Here is a 23472-nt window from a genome sequence, read left to right on the forward strand (position 1 = left end):
GCTGTGGTTCTCAACCTTTTTTGAGCCGGACTGGAGGATTTTAAAAATATCGGGGCACGCCTGCCCATCAGGCCTCATCCATCGCCTCCTCGCTCACACACCACACCCACCCTCCTACACACACACACCACACACACACACACCCTTAAATACAAGAGTCCTCACCCTTCTCCTCCACCCCACACAGTTCTCACCTTAATGCACCACTCACACACTGTTCTCGCCTTCCTCCACCTCCCCTCTCCCCTAACACATCAGCTGCTCTGTGGGCACGTTGTGCGTGGTCTGTAGACAGCGCATTTGTAATCTGCCTCTCTGTGCTTGACTGAGAAAGAAGAGGAGCAGACACAGCCTATCCTTCTCAAGACGGCGCGCCACTAATGAGCAGCTGGCACAGTTCCCCCCGGGTCCACGGCACCCTTGGCAGAGGGTCACGGCACGCTGGTTGAGAAACCCTGCTTTAGTGTCTGTATGAATGTGTTGTAGGTAAATAAGAACACAATCTGGTTTATTTAATTTTGTGTTACTGAGTCTCACTATTTAAGCCCTCTCTACCATGAGCCTTTAAGACAACATGAGAGGAAAATGAAAGTGATCTCATCTTTCTTTATTGCAGGCCAAGGCAAAAGTGGAAAAATTATACATATTACATTTTCTACGCCTCCACTACGAACGCCAGAAGGCATTGACCCCCCTGACTACTTTTTTTATTAATAGGCTTTTACTCCTATTGTGTCTGCAAGTCTTCCAACATACAGTACACAGATTGTAGATATTTGACTCCTCAAGACCCAGTAATTTCATTTTTACTATATTTTTTAACTCAGTTTGAAAAGGTTATTAAATATTCAGAAATATTAAACTAGAATATAGAAAGCCCTTAGTTTATTTAAAACAAAGCCCAACCACAGTAATAATATTTTTTATCAACCTGGGATAAGTGGGCTGGAGTTCTGTGACATCACAGAATTTTTACATGGCTCCACTGAGTCACAATGCATTTTAAAAGGTTCTGCAGGTCTTACAAAGTTTGAAAACCTCTGATCTACATTTTCTATCAAGGACTGGCCACTTTAGCATCACCCGTCTAGAGTGACTCCTGTTCCTAGAAAAATTGGGAGAATCTCTGAGCTGACCTTTACATGAAATGCTGAGGTAGGTCTTCTCCTGAAATTATATGCTCCCAATTACAACAAGAGCACTCCCAAAATCCCTTTATGGTGTGTTAGCACTGCGAGTGTATTGCAGACGGAGCTCTGTGTGTATTGAAGTTGAGTCGTACCCGTTTTTACAATCATGAATAACTAGTTTACTGGTTCCCATAAAATACTGAGGTTGGGAATCAGAAATTTTGTATAAAATTTGGCGTTCTCACCAGGCAACGTATGGAAGTGAATGGAAAGTGCAGTGAGATAGCAAAGGTACAAACAAAAATGAACTTACCATAGCAAGAATTTTGAGAAACAAGAACTAATCCAAGCCGGTCTGCACACTGGAAGAGAAAGGCTTTTAAATAATAGCTAAAGCTATTCTGCTCGGATGAGTTCAAGTTGGCCAGTGGACTTGCTTCCAGAGTAATAAGAGGTGTCCAAAGTACTACCACACGGACTATCAAACCACGAAGGCGGTCACAAAATCCATTAGAAAAGAGTCCCCAAGTATAACTGATATAGCTCCGCAAATCCAGCCAAACGATTGTCACAGAATAGGTATTCCACCAATGAATCTGCTCATGTTAAACGGTACAGTAACATCTGATGAGTTCAGAGATGACCAATAATCCAAGGGCGTGTGTCAAGTCAACTGCCAGTCTTCCTTGCCTAAAGGGATTGGGAAAAGCAAAAAGAGGTAGAGTCAACAAAAATCTGATTCATTTTATAAATTGCTTAAAGAAATTGCAGATGAGATCTATGTCCATGCTTTTAACCATTTATTGCAGTGTTTCTTAACCCGATCTATAGAGCACCTCAGACAGAGCACGTTTTGGGGAAAACCACCCACTATTTTACTACAGTATGAAAAATAGTAAAATATGCCAGTTAAGTGATGTGTTTGATAATTCATTGCTTATTTCTAAATTCTTGGATGGCTGTGCTTTTGGGAGAGAAGATTGAGAACCAGTGGGTCATGCCATAGAAACAAAATGATACAAAATAATTTTCAGATTATGCTAAATGATACATCATATAGATTCAGCAGGCGTTATTGCACCCGCTGGCACATGGTAGCATGTGCAATAGCACAGTAGCTCCATCCCTTTTTTCACTTGGCTAATGCTATTACAATGGTGCCTACTTTCACTAATGCGTTGTGTGTCCCTCTGCAACACGCCAGTAGCAGCAATAACGGCTGCTATATGTCTGTCTGTGGGTATACATTTCTTACCCTTATTTATCTTTCCCTTGAGTCCCTCCATGACAGTACACATGATGGGGGTACATGATGGGGGTTTATACCCCATAACCTGCATGGTAGGACCCCTTAAAAGGCTGCTGCCACCTCAGATCCCCAGTCACACATTTAGTCTAGCTGCATAGGCTTTCCGCAAACTCTATTACCTCATAGCACACAAATAATATTCATAACGAACTTTTCGGGACGGGAAAGGTCTGTGTACTCTCATAGAAAGACTCAGAGAAAGATAAATAATGATGGGAAATGTATACCTTTCTCTACCATCCCCCATGACACTACACACAATGGGGCCCAATTAAGGGTGGGAAGAGTCTGGAATGATGGCTTTGAAAAACCTTTCTGCCACATCTAACAAAGTGCTTAATGAACGTATTCTGAGAAGACCATGAAGCAGCTGTATATACAGTATGTCATCTGTTGGCCCATGAAGTAGCTATGGCTCTAGTAGAATGAGCCTTAATTACTAATTGACAACCCAGATAAGACTCCTGGATGCATACAGTAGTTTGATCTATCTAGCGATGGAAGGTAGAGGTAGAAGAGCCTCATCTGTTTCCTGAAAACAAAACAAATAATCGGTGTGATTTACTATAACGTTGTGATTTAACAACATAATGAAATAAGACTCTCACTACATCTAAGCAATGCAAATGTTCCTTTTTTACCCCTGGAATGTGGACAAAATGAAGGAACAATTATGTCCTGATGAAAGCCCGGCACTATTTGAGGAGGGAACTGAGGTACAGGCTGCATAATTTTATCCTGATGGATTCTAAAATATTGTGCTTCACAAGATAAAGCCTCCCCAATTCTTCTGGCTGAAGTAACAGCAGTAAGGAATACTGCTTAAGAGAAAGCAATTTATCTAAAAATTAAAGCAATGGTTCTAAAGGAGCAGACGATAATGTTTCTAAAACTAGTGGACACATTTGAGGCCTAAGCTTCTATATTGTTTACAACAAGTGACAGAGAAGCCCAATGCTACACCCAATATGACAAAAATACACAGTAAAATACTTATATATTCTCTTGAAAAGGGTTATTTAGTTTAACCCTTTGGCCAAAGCGTTGTAAGCTTGCGAGCTACGACAGTCCTAACACTATCAGATAAAATACTAATATACCTCTATTAGGATTAAAAGAGCTTGCTGGGGTTCTGTGTGTTCTTCTATATTGTTTTAAGAAAACAGGATACATCCCTTTCGTTAGCTAAAGAGGTATCGAAGAACTCTCCTAATGCTGTAACTTGGACCTTAAGAGAATTAAGGCTAAGGCCTTTCACATATCCACTATGCAAAAAATCCTGTATATGAGTAAATCTGGCTTTAGTCAGATCTAAGTCTTGTGAAATACACCACTTGTAAAATACATTCCATACCCTATGGTATATTTTGAACGTGAATTGCTTTCTGGCACAGAGTATAGTCTGGACCACTTGGTCCGACAAACCCTTGCTCTTGAAATACTGCCTCTCAATCTAGATGCCGTCAAGACATGCTGGGCTTGGATGCCTCATTGGTCCCTGTGTGAGAAGATCCGGTAGGAGTGGCAGCTTCCAGGGAGTCAACTTCTTCTTTCCTGATTTTTGGCAGGTCTCTGAACCACGGGCAGAGGAGGAAATATATAAACTAGTGGAAAGTTCCGTTGCATCGACAATGCTTTTGTAAAGGTCACCCTTTGGTCGAGATTCCGGGAACAAAAATCTTGAGTTTTGTATTTTTTCCTGTAGCCATAAGGTGAATTTCCAGAATCCACTTAGTGGTCACTTAATTGAACACCTCCAAATTCAGAGACCACTCTCCTGGGTGAATCATGTGGTGACTTAAGAAGCCCACAAAGATATTTGATTTCCCAATGATATGTAGTGCACTTATGTGTGGGACTGTATTTTCTGCCCAAGACAGAATCTTTTAAACTTCTTTCAATGCTTGCAAACTTTTTGTGTCTCCTTGATTGTTTAGTTAAGGCACTGCAGTGGCGTTGTCTGAAATTACTCAGACTGCTGTTCCTTGAAGAAGAGAAAAGCGGATTATTGCCCTGAACATTTCTCTGATCTCCAGAACATTGAGAGCAAGCCTTATACAACAGATTTCAAAGAGGATGTGTCAAGCTCCGATCTCAAACTGTTGAATGCAGGATGATGGGTGTATTTTCTGCAAATGATTTTGTGGCTTTGTCCCAACTTTGCATAAAACTGGTCTGAAGTGGCCCGATATAAAATTGTGCCCATGGCACTGCCTCTATGTCTCAGGTGAAGAGGCCCAGTACCCTTGTACACTGGACAGTTAACACAGAATACCTTTGCTGCAGCTCTTTTGCTGCCCTGGAAATCTTGAGGGCTGTCTCATGAGGCAAAACTACTTTGCCTATTTGGGTATTCAACTGCATTCCCAGAGAAAACTCAGGTTCATTGAAAGGAAAAATTAGCTCTTTTCTATGTTTATGAACCATCCGACTCCTTGAAGTTCGTGCAGGACTATCTTGACATGAAATCTTGCCTCTGGAAAGAAATGAGCTCTAATCAAGATGTTGTCTAGATAAGGAAAAATAAAGATGCTCCTCTTCCTGAGATGAGTCATAATGACTGCTAGAATTGCGGTGAATGTTCTTGGAGTTGCAGCTAGTCTGAAATCAACAGTGACAAACTGATAATGCGTCTTTATCATGCAAAATCTCATATACTTTTGATGGAATATCTCTATAGGAATGTCGATACGAGTCCTTCAGATTTATTGATGCTAGGATATCTCTGACTTGAAGTGTGTTGAGAATGGACTGTAGGGATTCCATCTTGAAGGGAGTGACCCTTAAAAACTAGTTGACAAACTTTAGGTCTCGAGGGAAGCTTTTTCTCTTTGTGAATAGCATTTTGTTGGCACATCTTGTGAACAGCTTCCACTAGAGCTAGTCTCTTGTCCCACTGTTTGGGGATTACTGAGATAAGATAATGGTACCTGTGAGGAGTCTTGTAGAATTCTAATACATAGCCGTCTTTGATGATCTGTAATACCCATGTGTCTGTTGTGATGTAGGCCCACTGATCCTTGGAAAGTGATATTCTTCCTCCTACTGTAGAAGATTCTAGGGACAGGACCTGCTGACCTTGAAGAAGTGGAATTTTTAAAGGAAGGGTAGGTCGGTGCAAGGCTTATTCTTTCCCGTGTGGGAAGACTGATAAGGCTGAAAATTATGCGCGGGGTATGATTTTCCAGGCATGTAAATTCTGTAGTCTTGAAAAGGTGCGTCAATCTGGATAAGAATGCCTGAAACCCTTTGATCCCCTACTGTATCGTGAGAAACAAAACCTAATCTTTCGCCTGAGGCCTTAGTAATTATATTATCTAGTGCTTCCCCGAACAATGTCTCATCTAAGAAGGGAAGACAAAAGTCTATTCTTGGAAAAAGTATCAACGGACCAAAATCGTAACCATAGAGATCTACTAGTCGAAACTGCTACAGCTAGAAGCATTAGCCTGATGGCGTCAAAGCACTGAACATGAAATCAACTGCTTCTTTGTTAGGAGCGCAATCCTTAAGGATTTTTGGACTGTTTACACCAGACAAGCTGTTCCTCTATCTGGGCCATCCATAATTCTATGGTGCAGGTCATGCATGCCAGGGATATCATAAGCTTGAAAGTTGTTCCAATATTGGAATACTGTTTTTTGAGTGCTGACTCAGCCCTCTTGTCCATGGGATTCTGGAAGGAATGATCCTCCAGAGGAATCTTTGTCCGCCTTGCAATTCTGGCAATAGCCAGTTTCACCTTACAAGGACCAGTTCCTACTGGACACTAAAATGTCCAGGAAGACTAAGAGACCGATTAGGGAGCTCCGGTAGGTAATAATCCTCTCAAAGGCTAGGGAGAAAAAAAACACTCATGCATGTGCTGTCACTCCGTCCTGTGTGTTGTGCTGGTAGACCAATCACCTCAACGCGTTTCGCATGTCTAAACGTACCATCGATCTGCTCCCGTGGGCCGAGTTTTCCCGCAATTCCCTGAAACATGATTCCACACTGGAATCTCCATTCTTCTGTGCCTATGGGTACCACCCTGCTGCCCTTCCCTCTTCCGGTCCTCTCTCCGGAGTTCCTGCAGTGGATAATAAAATCCAAGAACTCCAATTACTCTGGAAGAAGATCCAGGCCAATCCGGCTAAAGTTGCCCTCCAGCAAGAGACCCAGGTGGATAAAAGTCGACGTCCATCCACCCCGTTTTAAGTAGATCATGTCTGGATGGCTACAAAAAATTCCCGGCCTAAACTGCCTTCTTCTAAACTCGGACCCGAATTCATTAGAGCGTTCTTGATGGATGGCCAGGCGAAATTTGACGTACGCCAGATACTGGATTCCCGAAGAGCCCGTGGCGGGCTACAATACTTGCTCCATTGGAAGGGTTATGGACCCAAGGAAATTAATGGATCAAATCCAGGGATGTCCATGCCCCCAATCTGGTCCGGGTGTTTCATCTGAGATTTCCTGCCAAACTGGCTTAGATCGCCCAGAGGTCTCTCCTAGAGGGGGGAGGGGGGTACTGTAAGGATTCTGCTCGATCCATGCCAGGTTTTGCTGCCAGTTCGGGGGTTGCCAGGCTGCCTGCCCTTTCTATTTAATTTGGCCATTTTTGTTACTGGCAGCCTGCTATATAAGGCTGCACTTCCTGGTGGGAGTCGCCAAGCAAAGTTCTGTGTTTTTGCAGCACCTGTCGGGCTTTGCTATCGCCCTTTCCGTTACCTGTTTGGATCCCTTGTTGCTGACCCCGGACCGTGACCCCCTCGGTGCCTTCGCCTGCCCTGACCCTGTGCCTGTTGCCTGGACTTTGCACCACTGCTGCTTGCCCTGACCTTTTGCCTGTCCCCTGGACTCTGCACCATTGCCGCCAGCTCTTACCCCTGCTTCCATACAGACTACGAATACTCTTACAGGACTCTGTCCCAGGGCTCTGGTCGGTTTATTTGCATCCCTACCTCAGCCCTGAGGGTCCGCCTCCTTATTTGAGACGAGCACCGTCACACTAAATGCAAAGATGCATTAACTTGATCAGTGATCAAAGTGTAAACCACCCGCATGAATAAAGCATACTGTGACAGTGAGGGGGTAACTAGGCTCAATAATAAAGGTTAAGCCCACTTGGTTACCCCTGAACCTGTTTTGGGGTCCTAGAGTGTCAGCACTTGGACCTGGCTGTCGTATATGCATTAGTGTGACTGTGCGTAAATTATGCGACAAATAATTTTTGTGTTTTTGCCTTTCCAGGAGTGCCAGCAAGCAGAGATTGCTAGGCTAGGAGTTTCAGGGTGGGTTTTGGGGAGAAAGTATTTTCAGATTGTGGCTATGTAGCAGGGTCCCCGAGTTATGGGATACCCCAAAGATGTATCCGAGAATGAGGTACGATTCTCGGATCCATTGAAGCACAGTGGTCCGGTCAAAATCCTACCCTGGAAATGCTTCAGCACAGACCAGAAAGGTAACCAGGGCATAGGGGATCAAGGTATCCCCAGAACGGTAAAGGGGTCCCTAGTATTAGGGGGGATGCCAAGTTCATGCCCAAGTCACCCTGACCCTGGTATAGGGGTTCAGGGGGTGCTCCAGCTATGTGATAAAGCTGTGAGGGTTTTATTTGTGTGCCAAATGTAAAGTCAGGTTTCTACAGTGTGGCAGGGATAAGGCTAGTAAGAGTAGAGAGTATATCTTCTTATTCTATCCCTGACACCAGAAAGGGGGACTTAGACATTTTTAGCACAAGAAACAGTGTAAAGGTATATTTTATTAAAGGATTATATTTAATAGGTATATATGCTTGTAACCTGTATATGAACTGTGAGATTTCCAAGTCCTGGGTTCCGAGAGACCAGTTGGCCACTGTAACGTACGTGCTCACCACAAACCTGGACCGGACCACGGGGCTGAGGTGGGGATAGATATACACCGACCTTAGACCACGAAGCCTGATCCGGGTTGCGAATTCCGTGGTCGTACGTAGCAGGGTCGGGGCTGGAGAAGGCAGGATAATCCGTGGACAAGCCGGGGTCAGGATAGGAGAAGGCTGGGTAAACAATGTCCATGCTGGGATTCGGCAACAGGACGCTTGGGTGAAGGTGCTCCAATGAAGACAGGAACAGGAGATCCAGTGCGTCAGCACAAAACAGCACCCCCTAGCCGGGTACAGCTGTGACTAGTGGAGACCACCGGAAGCAGGAGATTGCAGCAGGTACCAGGAACAACGATGCAGGCCTCTACAAGGAGAGTATGCAGCAGGTATCCAGAAGCACCGATGCAGGCTTCTGCAGGAGAGAATAGGGGATCCAGTGCATCAGCACAGAACAGCACCCCCTAGTCGGGTACAGCTGTGAGTAGTGGAGACCACCGGGAGCAGGAGATTGCAGCAGGTAACAACGATGCAGGCCTCTACAAGGAGAATATGCAGCAGGTATCCAAAAGCACCGATGCAGGCCTCTGCAGGAGAGAAAACAGAGAACAGGTACTGCAGACAGGAGAAGAAACACTGAGGCTACAGTGTAACCGCAGCCGCGCGGTGGCGTCTGCCAGTAACAGAGAACTAAGACCAGAAGGCCAGGCAGGCCCAATACAGGCTGTGACAAACACAGTTACTAGAAAGTCTATGACCAGCAACTTCCTGGTGGGCGGGGCAGGAGTTAAATAGAACAGACAGCCAATGAGAGAGAGCTGCACAGGAGGCAGCATGAAGCAGGCTGCAGTCCAATTGCAGAAGCAGGTGATTCTGATTCCAGGTACAAGGGAATGTTTCCTAGAAGCTGCAAGGTTCTGGAAGGACAAGGTTTCAGCAAAACCCAGGAGCGGATTCCTTACAGCCACCAGGCGTGGGGCCACTGTGTCTGTTCAGGTCCCAGAACTTGAAAGCCTCAGGGATGCCAAGGTGTTGGAACAGGCGGGGTACTGGAGTTATACCCACGTCCTGGTATAACAAAGGGCTATCCGGCCACCATTTGCCCAGCACCAGACTTTGAGGAGCCTGGCACAGCAGGGAGTTCAATATGCCAAGAAGCAGAGGTGCCAGGTTGGCGCATGCCCCTTAGCAGAATAGAAATCGGTGCCCGTCTGGCATCAGAGTACTGGCAAATCGGTGATAGGCTGGCAGAGAAATTCCCACGCGCTGATTGGCTGTAGTGTTTCGTGAATGGAACTCCAAAACCTATAAGAAACCTAGCAGCCAATCAGGACCTCAGATTGTAAGCGCCAAACCATCAGCGGCAAATTCAAGTTCCCAAAAAGATGCTCTAAGAAAAATAGACGCGAGTCGGCTTTAGAGATTTCAAGGCAAGACATTTTCTAAGTCCCGCTTTTCAGGGGCCGAGTTCTGAAAACGGAACATAGCAGTCGCGGCTGGCACTGCATGCCGAATTGAGTTCCAGGACTTTTGTGAGTACCTCTCGGTCATTGGAAAGGACTTGTACTGACTTAATTTTGTAGCCATTTGGACTAGGAAAGTTTAGTTTGTTAGCACAGATCCCAGTTAAGGGTGTTTTCTATTACATATTGTGAACCATTGTGTGTATGTCTTTTCCTGGAATAAACTACAATTTATTTTACCTCCTTGTTTTGCTCAAATCATACTGCTGCGGCCAAGTTTATTCGAGCATTTGCCCGTTCTTGGCCGCAGCAGTAGCCTGGCGCGCGCCCGAGGGTGACGGGCGCGCGCCGAAGCAGCGGAAGAGCGCCCTCCGATCGGGGCGCTCTCCCTACCGCTGCTGGGTCCGCCGGAACCCCCTGCCGCTGTCCCCCACATCGCGGGACACCAGGGCTCCCTCGGGGAGCCCTGGACGCGCGTGCAGGGGGCGCAGGCTCCCGAAGACGCGTGACCGCGCGTCGCACGCCGAGGGGCGGCCACTAGCAAGCCGGGAAATCTCCCGGCTTGCGGATCTGGCCGATGCACAATAAAGCGTGTCGGTAGTGTATGATCCCGGTATAAAAGGTGTCTCCCGTGACACATAATGTGTGGAAAGTAAACGTAAACAAAAAGAGATATAAAAACTTCCGTCAAGCGAGTGTGTCGGGACTCGATAAGATAATAGTGGATATATAAATTATCCTTCGAAGGGAAAAAACAGGCCAAGTATATATACAAGTATATAAAAGCAAAAAAAATGAGAGGGGAGAAAATAAACACCGGTGCACGCATGACAGATAAGTGTTTATATCGCTTTTTGTTTACGTTTATTTTCCTCACAGTATGAATAAAAAAATCCCTGTTTTGTTTTTTGTTTGTATTATTAGAAGCACTGGTCTTATATATTGCTAATGATTGAAACTATATGTAGCTTGCGTCTTCCTGCGATTAGAACACGCTCAGATTTGCCTCGCTGGCAGTGAATGGGATTGGATTTCAGGTTCCTGAAAATGAGATGTGACAGCTTTTCAGTCATAGCTCAAAGTCCACGGTAAACTTTGGAACAAGATTATTTCATTACAGGCAGCACGGAATCAAAGGCAGCAAATACACAACAGTTGGTCTGTTGCATTTAATTGGATTTTGGTGGCAAGCGTGGACTGACATGTTATAGCATTTACTACTAAGGGGACACCTGCAGGGTGTTACTTTATTCACACCTGTGATATTACACTGCACCTGTAGTTACACCTCTACTTTTAGAAACTTCACAGCAATACTCGAATAGCACCATACAGAGACGCCTGCAGAGCCTTGCACTTTTAGCGTGATACTTTACTACATGCAGGACATGCAACACATTATTCCACCAACATGCCACTTAGTGAAACCTCCGGGAATGTGTTGTTTTCCCCATGCAACAATATCAAGGTGTAGATTTGTTTGTAAGTTGTGATACCTTTCAATGAATAAACAAAACTACCGCTGCTACAGTAACTCCGAAAACCCACACTGACAGCTAGTCTGCCACTGAGAATACATATATCACTTGTCTATCACTGTCTCAGACAGGTCTGCAACCCTGTTTCCCCCCCATTATCGCTTAGCAAACGATGCTTCCACTGCTGCCAGGGATTCTGGGTAATGACCTGCACATGAGCATTCACAGTGAGTCACTCTTTACTTCTCATCCATTTTAAAATGGATCCCTATAAGCTTATGCCTGCCGTATTGCTCAGCTTTTCAGCACTGCCCGGATTAAAGAATATAGATATGAAGCTAATAAAATCATCAATAAATGCAAGAAAAAAAATAAATCAAATATTCAAATATACATAAAAAACAATGGCCCAATGAAGTTCTTCATTTTCTTTTAAAAGAAAGTGTTACTGTAAATGTGTAGGGTGACCAGATGTCGCGCTTTATAGCCGTTTGTCCCGGGTCCCAACTTTTCTGTCCACTGTCACAGTTATCGGCGCTGGTTGTGAATGCGTGATCGGCGCTTGCAAGCTCCGATTGCGCATGTGCGTAAGCGGCTGCCAAACACGACTGCGCATGCGCAGCCGGCAAGCGCACATCGCGCATTTGCCAGCCGCGCATGTGCAGTCAGTGTTCGCCATTCACGCATGCGCGGCATTTGTCCCGGTTGTTGCCGGGATAAATATGGTCACCCTATACAAAAAAATTGTGGTCGCTTGACTTGTACAGTAGGTCAAAAAATAAATTGTGGTACTGCTACTCACTAGTACTATCACATGACCACTGTGTGGGTGTGTAAGCACATATAAAATCATCCCTGTAGACCCACACATGGAAATGTCTAACTACATAAACCCCTGAGCATTTGGTCATAAAACACATCAATAATGACCAACATCATCTATTAAAGAGACTCCGTCACAATTTGCTAAAAATGCATTACTTTTCTTTCTCCCTGAAAAATGTTCCCTTAAACTAATGCAAGGTGATCACATTTCCAGCATTTTTCTATGAAATCTCACTGTAAAGATTTTGCGAGGTTGAAAAGGTTTATACTCTTTATCTGTCTGAACTGTGACTATGTAATTATTTTACTGCAAGATAGACTTGCAATGCATTGCTGGGCCCCTCTGACAGTGAAAAGGGTTAAAGAAACTTGGATTATAAACTCTCCGGGGCAGAGATTTCCATTCATATTGACTGATCTTGATTATTGCACTTATTGTATTTTTAGAATTTCCGGTACGGTACTCTCTTGTGTAAAGCGCAGAGTACAGCTGTGGGCACTATATAAAGATATACACACTGTACATACGTACACCACTGACTATTGAAAGATAATACACTAATATTATAATATAAAAACATATTACACAGCCTACACTTCTCCCACCTCCTTTTTTCTTTTCTTTCATTCGCAGTTGCGAAGGAGTGTCTCGCAGGATCTTTCGAAACGTAATAAGGCCAATAACACAGTGTGAGTCGACGGGACTGCAGACAAGTGATGAGCTGTTCCCTAAAATAACAAACCATGTCCCGTCAGTGTGATGACTCCGCTCCTCTCCGCGTGAGTAAACTCTAAGGCTGCGTCCATAGATGGACCAGCCGTGCTGAGGCGTGCGGACGCTCCGCGCTGAGCCCCTGCATCCTCAATGAGGATGCCTTGAGAGGGGGCTCACGCGAGCGTCCGCAGGCGTGCTGAAGAGTTGGAGGTTTCAGCCGAGCGCCAAGCTGTTTTTCAGCGCGCTGTCGGCTGAAAACCTCCAATCACAGCACAGCAGCGTCAACGTCACGGCGCCGTGACGTCGGCGCCATGACATTGACGTCAGTGCGTCGCGGGCGATTGGCTGGTTTCCCCAATGTAGCAACCTTGGTCACATTTGGTCAACTTGGTCACACCAAGGTTGCTACATTGGGGAAACCAGCCAAAAATTACAAGGAAGAATGAATATGCACAGACACTCTATACTCCATCACGAAGAAGGAAGATACTGCTCACCTGTGGGACATCACTTCTCACAACCAGATCATTCCATAAATGATCTAAAAATCTAAATCCTCAATGGAATGTTTAAAAGCACCCAAGAACGGAAAACATTTGAACTCAGAATGATAAGACTCTTTGACACCAAAACCAAAGGACTTAATGCGGACATGGGTTTTCTCACACCCTATCAAAATTGCTTGTAATTATCCTGCTTGCCTCTATTCTTATCCACACTTTCTCTCCCCCCCAGTATCCCTCCCCCTCCCCACCTTTCTTTGACACTGTCCCCTGGCTTCAAACACTTAACACCATACCTTATCTACAGTAAATATCTGTTGTGTTTTTTTTTCCTCTCTCCACACTGTTTTAGCCATTGAACCCTTTGTATATCAGTATTGCCTGACCTGAAGAAGAGAGGATAACTCTCGAAAGCTTGTCCTATGACATAAATTGTTAGTCCAATAAAAAAGGTATCACCGAATACTGAAGAACTCATTTATTCTGCACTATCGCAACTGGACTAACACGGCTATATTCTGCTTTATATATATATATATATATATATATATATATATATATATATATATATATATATATATATATATATATATATATATATATATATATATAATACAGTGCTCGACAAACCCGGTCGCCAACTCGCCAGCTGCGATCGGATATTGGCTCGTGGCCAGTAACCTTTCCCCTGCTCTGCAAAAAAAAAAATCCCCTGTTCAGAAAAAAAAAATTTGAAAAAAAAAAAATCGTAGCTGATTGGCTGTGACGTGAGATGGAGTTGCCAGGACTTCAAACCGCCCTTTCTGCATGGGTAAGTAATGGGGGGGGAGGGGTTGAGTGAGTGCGTTCGTGCGCATCTGCTGCTGCTCCTCCTCCTCATATCCTGCTGTATAATTGTGTCAGCTCCTATAATTTACAATTTACTGATCCGGTCATGGAGGAGTTTGGACAGATGCTTCAGGTGGGGGGAATTTAATGCACTTTAAATATTTATATACTGTATACACTAATACATCCTTCCCCCTCTCTCCGGTGCTCCCGCTGCCCGCGCGGGTCTGAACATACTGTAAAAGCCGGGGTGTTTGCCTCCCCCCCCTCCTGTGTTCCCGCTGCCCGCGCGGGTCTGAATATACTGAGGTAGCCGGGGTGTTTCTTCCCTCCCTTCCGGTGTTCCCGCTGCCCGCGCGGGCCTGAATATACTGAGGTAGCCGGGATGTTTCTTCCTTCCGCGCGGGTCTGAATATACTGAGGTAGCCGGGGTGTTTCTTCCCTCCCCTCCTGTGTTCCCGCTGCACGCGCGGGTCAAATGCTATAGTAGCCGGGTTGTTTCTTCCCCACCCCTCCCCTCCCCTCCTGTGTTCCCGCTGCCCGCGCGGGTCTGAATATACTGAGGTGGCTGGGGTGTTACTTCCCTCCCTCCCCTCCTGTGTTCCCGCTGCCCGCGCGGGTCTGAATATACTGAGGTGGCTGGGGTGTTACTTCCCTCCCTCCCCTCCTGTGTTCCCGCTGCCCGCGCGGGTCTGAAGATATTGCAGTTGCCGGTGATTCTCTCCCCTCGGTGCTCGCGCGGGGCGGGAGGAAGTAGTGTGTGTGTGGTGTGTGTGTGTGTATGAGAGAGAGATCGAGAGTGTGTGTGTATGGGAGAGAGAGTTTGTGTGTGTGTGTGTGTATATGGGAGAGAGAGATTGTTTGTGTGTGTGTGTATGGGTATGAGATTGAGAGTGTGTGTGTGTGTGTGTGTGTGTGTGTTTGTGTGTGTGTATGGGAGAGAGAGAATGTGTGTGTGCAGGACACCAGAGGTAACCCCCCAGTCAGTCACCCCCCCCTCCACCAGTCAGTCATCCCACCCCCCCACTCAGTCAGTCACCCCCCACCCAGTTACCCAGTCAGTCACCCCCCCTCCCCCCACACAGTCACCCATTCAGTCAAAAGTCCCCCAGTCAGTCATAGTGTCAGTCATACCAGCCCCCCACCCAGTCAGTCATCCCACCCCCCCCACATAGTCACCAAGTCAGTCATCCCACCCCCCACCCAGTCACCAAGTCAGTCATCCCACCCCCCCACCCAGTCACCAAGTCAGTCATCCCACCCCCCCACCCAGTCACCAAGTCAGTCATCCCACCCCCCCACCCAGTCACCAAGTCAGTCATCCCACCCCCCCACCCAGTCACCAAGTCAGTCATCCCACCCCCCCACCCAGTCACCAAGTCAGTCATCCCACCCCCCCACCCAGTCACCAAGTCAGTCATCCCACCCCCCCACCCAGTCACCAAGTCAGTCATCCCACCCCCCCACCCAGTCACCAAGTCAGTCATCCCACCCCCCCACCCAGTCACCAAGTCAGTCATCCCACCCCCCCCCACCCAGTCACCAAGTCAGTCATCCCACCCCCCCACCCAGTCACAAAGTCAGTCATCCCACCCCCCCCCACCCAGTCACCAAGTCAGTCATCCCACCCCCCCCACCCAGTCACCAAGTCAGTCATCCCACCCCCCCACCCCGTCAGTCAAAAGTCACCCAGTCAGTCAAAGTCAGTCATCCCACCCCCCCCCCAGTCAGTCAGTTACCCCCCCCACTCAGTTACCCCCCCAGGTCAGTCAGTTGCCCCCCCGTCTCTTCCCCTTCTCTGTCTCTCTCTCCCCCTTCTGTCTCTCTGTCACTCCCCTCTCTGTCTCTCCCCTCTCTGTCTCTCCCCTCTCTGTCTCTCTGTCTCTCCCCTCTCTGGCTCTCCTCTCTCTGTCTCTTTGTCTCTCGCCTCTCTGTCTCCCTCTCGCCTCTCTGTCTCCCTCTCGCCTCTCTGTCTCCCTCTCGCCTCTCTGTCTCCCTCTCGCCTCTCTGTCTCCCTCTCCCCTCTCTGTCTCCCTCTCCCCTCTCTGTCTCCCTCTCCCCTCTCTGTCTCTCTCTCCCCTCTCTGTCTCTCTCTCTCCCCTCTCTGTCTCTCTCTCTCCCCTCTCTGTCTCTCTCTCTCTCCCCTCTCTGTCTCTCTCTCTCCCCTCTCTGTCTCTCTCTCTCCCCTCTCTGTCTCCCCTCTCTGTCTCTCTCCCCTCTCTGTCTCTCTCCCCTCTCTGTCTCTCTCCCCTCTCTGTCTCTCTCCCCTCTCTGTCTCTGTCTCACACTCTCTCTGCCTCACACTCTCGATCTGGATATCTTACTTACCCTATATATCTTAACTGCCCTATACTATACTAACATAACTTATACTGCTTTCTTCCAGATCTGACTCACACGGGAGACATCGGAATCCCCCCTAACCCAGAAGACAGGTAGGGAACATCTCCCCTCCAATGTATAACATTGCGGGAATGAGGGTACCTGGGCATTGAGGGACTGCGGATCAGGTAAGATCCCAGGCGGGATTGCTGCTTTAGATTTGTGAAGCGGGGACGTCCAGACACTGGTTAATGGGTTCAGGAAACTAGTCATTCACATCTGGCTTTTTTTTCTAGATCCGACATTTATACACACACACATACACACACTCAATCTCACACACACACACACACACACACACACACACACACACACACACACACACACACACACACACACACACACACACACACACACACACACACACACACACACACACACACACACACACACACACACACTAACACACTAACACACGTAACAAGGACCAATTGTAGTATAATGTAATACTATAAATAAACTTATGTCAAAAACGAATGTTCTTACTAGGAATTTATTCAATTCATTTTATTTATGTATTATTTTAAAAGCGGGGGCGGGACTAGGGGCGGGGTTGGGGGCGGGACTAGGGGCGGAACTAGGTGGCGAGTAGATTTTTTGGTTCGGCGAGTAGATTTTTGGGTGATTTGTCAAGCACTGTATATATATATATATATATATATATGCAAATATAGCTGTATGCTCATCTGCATGTCTTAGGCAGGTCTGCAACCCCGCCTTTCCCCATTATCACCCAGCATACAGCACTTCCACTGCAGCAAGGGATTCTGGGAAATGACATGCAAATGAGCACACAGTGTCACTTTTTGCCTCAATAACCATTTTTAACATGGTTCCCTATAGGCTTAAGCTTGCTGCATGGTCACAGCTTTGAGCACAGCCAGGGTTAAGGTGCATACCCAGAAAACCACCCACAGATAGCTGTTTCGACCTTTATGGGTCTCATCAGTGTGGGGTTGATTTTACTGGGAATGCAAGAGAGGCTATGGGATAGGCTAAACCATAATACTGAGTTAAGTTATGGTGAGTATACAGCTATATTTGCATATTTGCTTTCCTGTGGAGGGTTTTTGTCACTTTTTTTACTCACCATAACTTAACTCAGTATTATGTTTTTTATATATATATATATATATATATATATATATATATATATATATATATATATATATATATATATATATATATACACACACACACATACATATCTATATATATGTATTTATATATATATAAAACTGAACGTTTGGCTGTGTGTGGGTTTGTAAGGTTGCTCATTGGTTGCGGGGGCTCACGTGGTTGGCGGCGGTTCATGCTGTGATTGGCCTGCGGGGTGGGGTGACGTCATACACACGCCCTCACAGCCTCCTCACAGAGCCACACACCGCATCCTGAGCCGCACCGCACCTCCAGCCGACTCAGACCCTCCACCCTCCCGTGTCCCCCCCCAGGTTATCCCCCGCTCCCAACATGAGATGGAGGGGAAGCGCCAAGACCACTTCCCCCGCACGCAGACCGGCACTCTCGATTTCCCCCCCCCCCATGCTCCACCCCCCCCTATCCCAACGTGGGATGGAAAGGAAGCGCCAAGACCGCTTCCCCTGTGCGCACGTCGCCTCTCTCGCTTCCCCCCCTCCTGACACAAACCGCCAACCCACACACCCAGTTACTGCCAAATCACTGCCAACCCACCCACTCACTCACTGCCAAACCACCCACTTACACAGTCACTGCCAACCCACCCAGTCACTGCCAAAAACAGTCACTGCCAAACCACCCACCCACTCACCCAGTCACTGCCAAAAGTCACTGCCAAACCACCCACCCAGTCACTGCCAAACCAAGTTTCACTGCCACACCAACCACCCAGTCACTGCCAAACCACCCACCAAGTCACTGCCAAACCACCCAACCAGTGCCAACCCACCCACCCAGTCACTGCCAACCCACCCACTTACCCAGTCACTGCCAACCCACCCAGTCACTGCCAACCCACCCACCCAGTCACTGCCAAAACAACCACCCACCCACTCACCCAGTCACTGCCAAACCACCCACCCAGTCACTGCCAAACCACCCACCCACCAAGTCACTGCCAAACCACCCACCCAGTCACTGCCAAACCACCCACCCAGTCACTGCCAACCCACCACTTACCCAGTCACTGCCATATCACCCACCCAGTCACTGCCAACCCACCACTTACCCAGTCACTGCCAACCCACCCAGTCACTGCCAACCCACCCAGTCACTGCCAACCCACCCACCCAATCACTGCCAACCCACCCACCCAATCACTGCCAAACCACCCACCCACTCACCGCCAAACCACCCACCCAGTCACTGCCAAATCAAGTGTCACTGCCAAACCACCAAGTCACTGCCAAACCACTCACCCACCAAGTCACTGCCAAACCACCCACCCACCAAATCACTGCCAAACCACCCACCCAGTCACTGCCAAACCAACCTATTCACTGCCAGCCCACCCACCCAGTCACTGCCAACCCACCCACTCCCACCCAGTCACTGCCAACCCACCCAGTCACAAAAGTCAATTGCACCCACCCAGTCACTTGCACCCACCCAGTCACTTACACCCACCCAGTCACTTACACACACCCAGTCACTGCCAACATAACCAACCCACCCACCCAGTCACTGCCAACACACCCACCAAGTCACTGCTAACCCAGCCACCCACCCAGTGCCTACCACCAACCCAGTCACTGCTAACCCACCCACCCAGTCACTGCCACACACCCAGTCACGCCCACCCACGCACCAAGTCACTCCCACCCACCCAGTCACTGCCACACACCCAGTCACGCCCACCCACGCACCAAGTCACTCCCACCCACCCAGTCACTGCCAAAATCACTGCCTCCCACTCTGAAGGGGGGGAAATCACTACCCTACCGCTAGCCCCCCCAGTGAGCCACCGGCGCTGAGCTCTGAAGGGGGGGGGATTACAGCCCTCACGCACGCCCCCCCAGTGAGCCGTCGCCACCTAACTGAAGGGGGGGGGATCCAAACCCTCCCGGCCGCCCCCCAGTGACCGTCCGCCGCTGAGCTCTGACTTGTTTAAATTCAGGTTACATTTGAAACCTTACTTAAATTAAATTAAAAAAAAAAAACGAACAAGTAATTTATGGGAGGATCTATTATTCAGTGAGCTTTCTCAGCAAGAATTCAACTGCATTAAATATACAGTATGATATCCTGTGTGCCAGCAGATTAACCTAGCAGAACTACAGTACTTGTACAGGGTGAAAAAAAGACCTACTGACCATAAGATGACATCTTCAGAAATACACTACTAAGATCATAAAGAATTTTTTTTTTTGTGCATCAACATTTTTGTGCTAAAAAGTAGTTCAAACCTTCATAAAATATGTGTTGTGTATATCACTGCTTCAGACATGATGCAGAATGAGAGGTTTTAAAGGAATTTTGACACGTTGCGTCATGTTGAATAACCAACCGATTGATACCCTTTAAATTACCGGTAAAACAGAATTGTGTGATTTAAAACTAGTGTTTGTAAATATCAATTATTAGTGTAATATTATTTATAATAGCCATACAGTTTGTTAATCTATATAATCTATATAATAAATTTTGGTTGATACATAGCAACTTGATTCTGCGTGAACACTATTGGCAGACTTTAAAGGCTTTACACCAAGTTGAACGTGACGCCGCTTTTGACACACTTTCTACTTGTTCTCGCACACCGAAACATTTGTTTTTTGTACATGCCATTTACATTTGTACGCCTAGTCCTGTCCATTTCTGTGCGGCCCCATAAAATGTACTGTAACTCATTTTTTGACACAGAAGACGCGAGTCGAGAAATTTCCAGTTTGTACATAGTCAAGAAAAGCGCAATTTAAAATGAGATTTATGTGTGCCAATCTTGCGCTAATAAAGCTGTTGGCGGCACTTACTACCTAGTTTGGCAGATTTAAAAAAAAATAAATATATATATATATATATATATATATATATATATATATATATATATATATATATATATACACATACATATTTTTAATAAACAATATGTAGAATTCAAAGCATACTGAAAAAAAGGACACATGATTCTCAAACCCGCAGAAGTAATATGGTTAACAACCATGGAATATTGAAGAATTAAGCTATGCAACAACTGAGGGATGAAAATTGCCGTGTTAATTTGAAATGCAACCCAACCAAAGAATATAGTATTGAATTTACACAATTAATTAAAGAAGCAGCGAAGGATGGGCTCGTATCTAAAATGATTGATTATTTGCTTCCACTTAATCCACAAATTCCAGTTTTTTTTTTAACTTTCTCCCAAAGGTCCATAAATGCCCCACGGACCCACCTCGGCGCCCGATTTGTATGTATCGAGTCAATGGTCTTTAACAGAAAATGTGTCCAAATATGCAGATGGTTACTTACAGAAATGTGTGACCTGTCTAAATACACGTCCTCGGTAATGTCATTCTTAGATTAAGTGATATCAGAGGGCAGGAGAGTTATATTATTATCGTTTATTAGATTACAGAGTCATGCATATTACAAAAACATGAAAAGTTACATACAGGTGAGGACAAACATGCACAAACGGATACATGTTAATTCATGGTTTTCTTCAATTAAACATCAACAAAGAGTAAAATCAATAGAATATTTTAGCTATCACGTAAAGTGCAACTTGGAGTTTAATATTTTGCACAATTAATTTTTATGTAAGTTTATATTATTTGATAGAAAACCACTTTGTTTGATTATCATCATTTATTTCCTGTAATGACAGAATGCCAACTTGTTCCTAGGTTCGGTGCAATACCAACTTGTTCCTAGGTTCGGTGCAATACCAACTTGTTCCTAGGTTCGGTGCAATACCAACTTGTTCCTAGGTTCGGTGCAATACCAACTTGTTCCTAGGTTCGGTGCAATACCAACATGTTCCTAGGTTCGGTGCAATACCAACTTGTTCCTAGGTTCGGTGCAATACCAACTTGTTCCTAGGTTCGGTGCAATACCAACTTGTTCCTAGGTTCGGTGCAATACCAACTTGTTCCTAGGTTCGGTGCAATACCAACTTGTTCCTAGGTTCGGTGCAATACCAACTTGTTCCTAGGTTCGGTGCAATACCAACTTGTTCCTAGGTTCGGTGCAATACCAACTTGTTCCTAGGTTTCTGGGAGGGCCAGTGTGTCTACCCCAGTGTTGACATTACTATTATTATTGATTATTATTATAATTTATTTATAACGCACCAACATATTCCATAGCGCAGTAGAATAGGGTTAGAGGGTGAAAAACAATTGGATGACAAACAGCTCAACCCCGTTATAGCGCGGTCCTCGGGGGGCCACCCGATCCAACCGCGCTATAACCGGGGTCACGCTAATTTTAAAAAAAATGGTCACCGCGCCCAATAGGGAGGAGGGGAGAGGAGGGGGCCCTACATGTCCCCTCGCACTTCCCCCAGCAACCTCACTTCACCCAGCAGCTCCACACCGGTTCCCCCACCCCCGCCAGCCACACTCCGATTCCCCCCTCCCCCCCGCCAGCCATGCTCCGATCCCCCAGCAGCTAACACCAAAGGTAGGGAGGTAGAGGGGGCGAGGGGGTGGGGGGCTGTGAGCGAGCTGTGAGTGTGTGTTGTGTGTGTGTTGTGTGTGCTGTGAATGTGTTGTGTGTGCTGTGAGTGTGTTGTGAGTGTGTGCAGTGTGTTGTGAGTGTGTGCAGTGTGTTGTGAGTGTGTGCAGTGTGTTGTGTCTGCTGAGTGTGTGCAGTGTGCTGTGAGTGTTTGCAGTGTGCTGTGAGTGTGGAAAATGGTGGAAGTTCGGCGCAACTGCGCATGTCTGAAAGAAGGCTCCCGGATGTCTCTTCAAAAAACTTTATTGTACACATACCAGGGCTACACCAGCGTCTCCCCCTTGAGGATCGTGCTATAACGGGGTTGAGCTGTACTACCTCAATGGCTACCAGCATGGCTATGGATGACCTGGAGAATACGAACTACTGTACCATCTCCCTGAAGGTTATCTTGTCGTCCGGGTGAATGGTGAGACACATCTGCTGTGCATCTGCTCACACTACCAGCTACCCGGAGGCAATGCCAGCCTCAGTGCGCGGTGTCAGCACTGTGAGGCCCTCTACATGCGGCCTGCCAGCCCTGAGGCTCCCGCTCTGTTTGCACCTATTGCCCAGGCCTCCACACCAACCGGTGTGGCCCTTACAAGTTCTACAGCAGCGCATATCATGGGCTCGTGTGCTCTGCCCATCAAGCCCGGATGACCCAGTGGTCCGGTGCCTGTTTCCGCTGACAACCAGGCCCTACTGCTCTATGGCACAACCTACCCTGAATTGTATGCTGCTGGGCCACCCATGGGCCGTGCGCCCTGGTGCCATCCCACCGAAGTGCTCGTGTGTCGGTATCCGATTCCCGTTTTGAATTCTGTGGTTTTACATATCAGGACATAATAACAATCACCTGTTCCTTAGCACGTCCTAAAATTAGGTAAATACAACCTCAGATGAACAACAACACATGACATATTACACGTGTCATGATTTATTTAACAAAAATAAAGCCAAAATGGAGAAGCCATGTGTGAAAAACTAAGTACACCTTATGATTCAATAGCTTGTAGAACCACGTTTAGCAGCAATAACTTGAAGTAATCGTTTTCTGTATGACTTTATCAGTCTCTCACATCGTTGTGGAGGAATTTTAGCCCACTCTTCTTTACAACGTTGCTTCAGTTCATTTAGGTTTGTGAGCATTTGTTTATGCACAGCTCTCTTATGGTCCAGCCACATCATTTCAATCGTGTTGAGGTCTGGTCTTTGACTGGGCCATTGCAACACCGTGATTCTTTTCTTTTTCAGCCATTCTGTTGTAGATTTTCTGGTGTGCTTGGGATCATTATCCTGCTGCATGACCCAATTTCGGCCAAGCTTTAGCTGTTGGACAGATGGCCTCACATTT

The 23472-nt window shown here is 46.5% G+C and overlaps 1 protein-coding gene across 3 annotated transcripts in view; it reads right to left on the reverse strand.

Moving 5' to 3' along the window:
• Positions 1–23472, reverse strand: part of RASL10B (RAS like family 10 member B) — a 98485-nt gene that overhangs the window by 23438 nt on the left and 51575 nt on the right. For all 3 annotated transcript variants that reach the window (XM_075589872.1, XM_075589870.1, XM_075589871.1), the window contains one exon: positions 1444–1820. The gene's annotated coding sequence lies outside the window, so the exon portion shown is untranslated. The remainder of the gene's footprint in view (positions 1–1443; positions 1821–23472) is intronic.

This window comes from Ascaphus truei, chromosome 3, assembly GCF_040206685.1.
Source record: "Ascaphus truei isolate aAscTru1 chromosome 3, aAscTru1.hap1, whole genome shotgun sequence".
Lineage (NCBI taxonomy): Eukaryota > Metazoa > Chordata > Amphibia > Anura > Ascaphidae > Ascaphus > Ascaphus truei.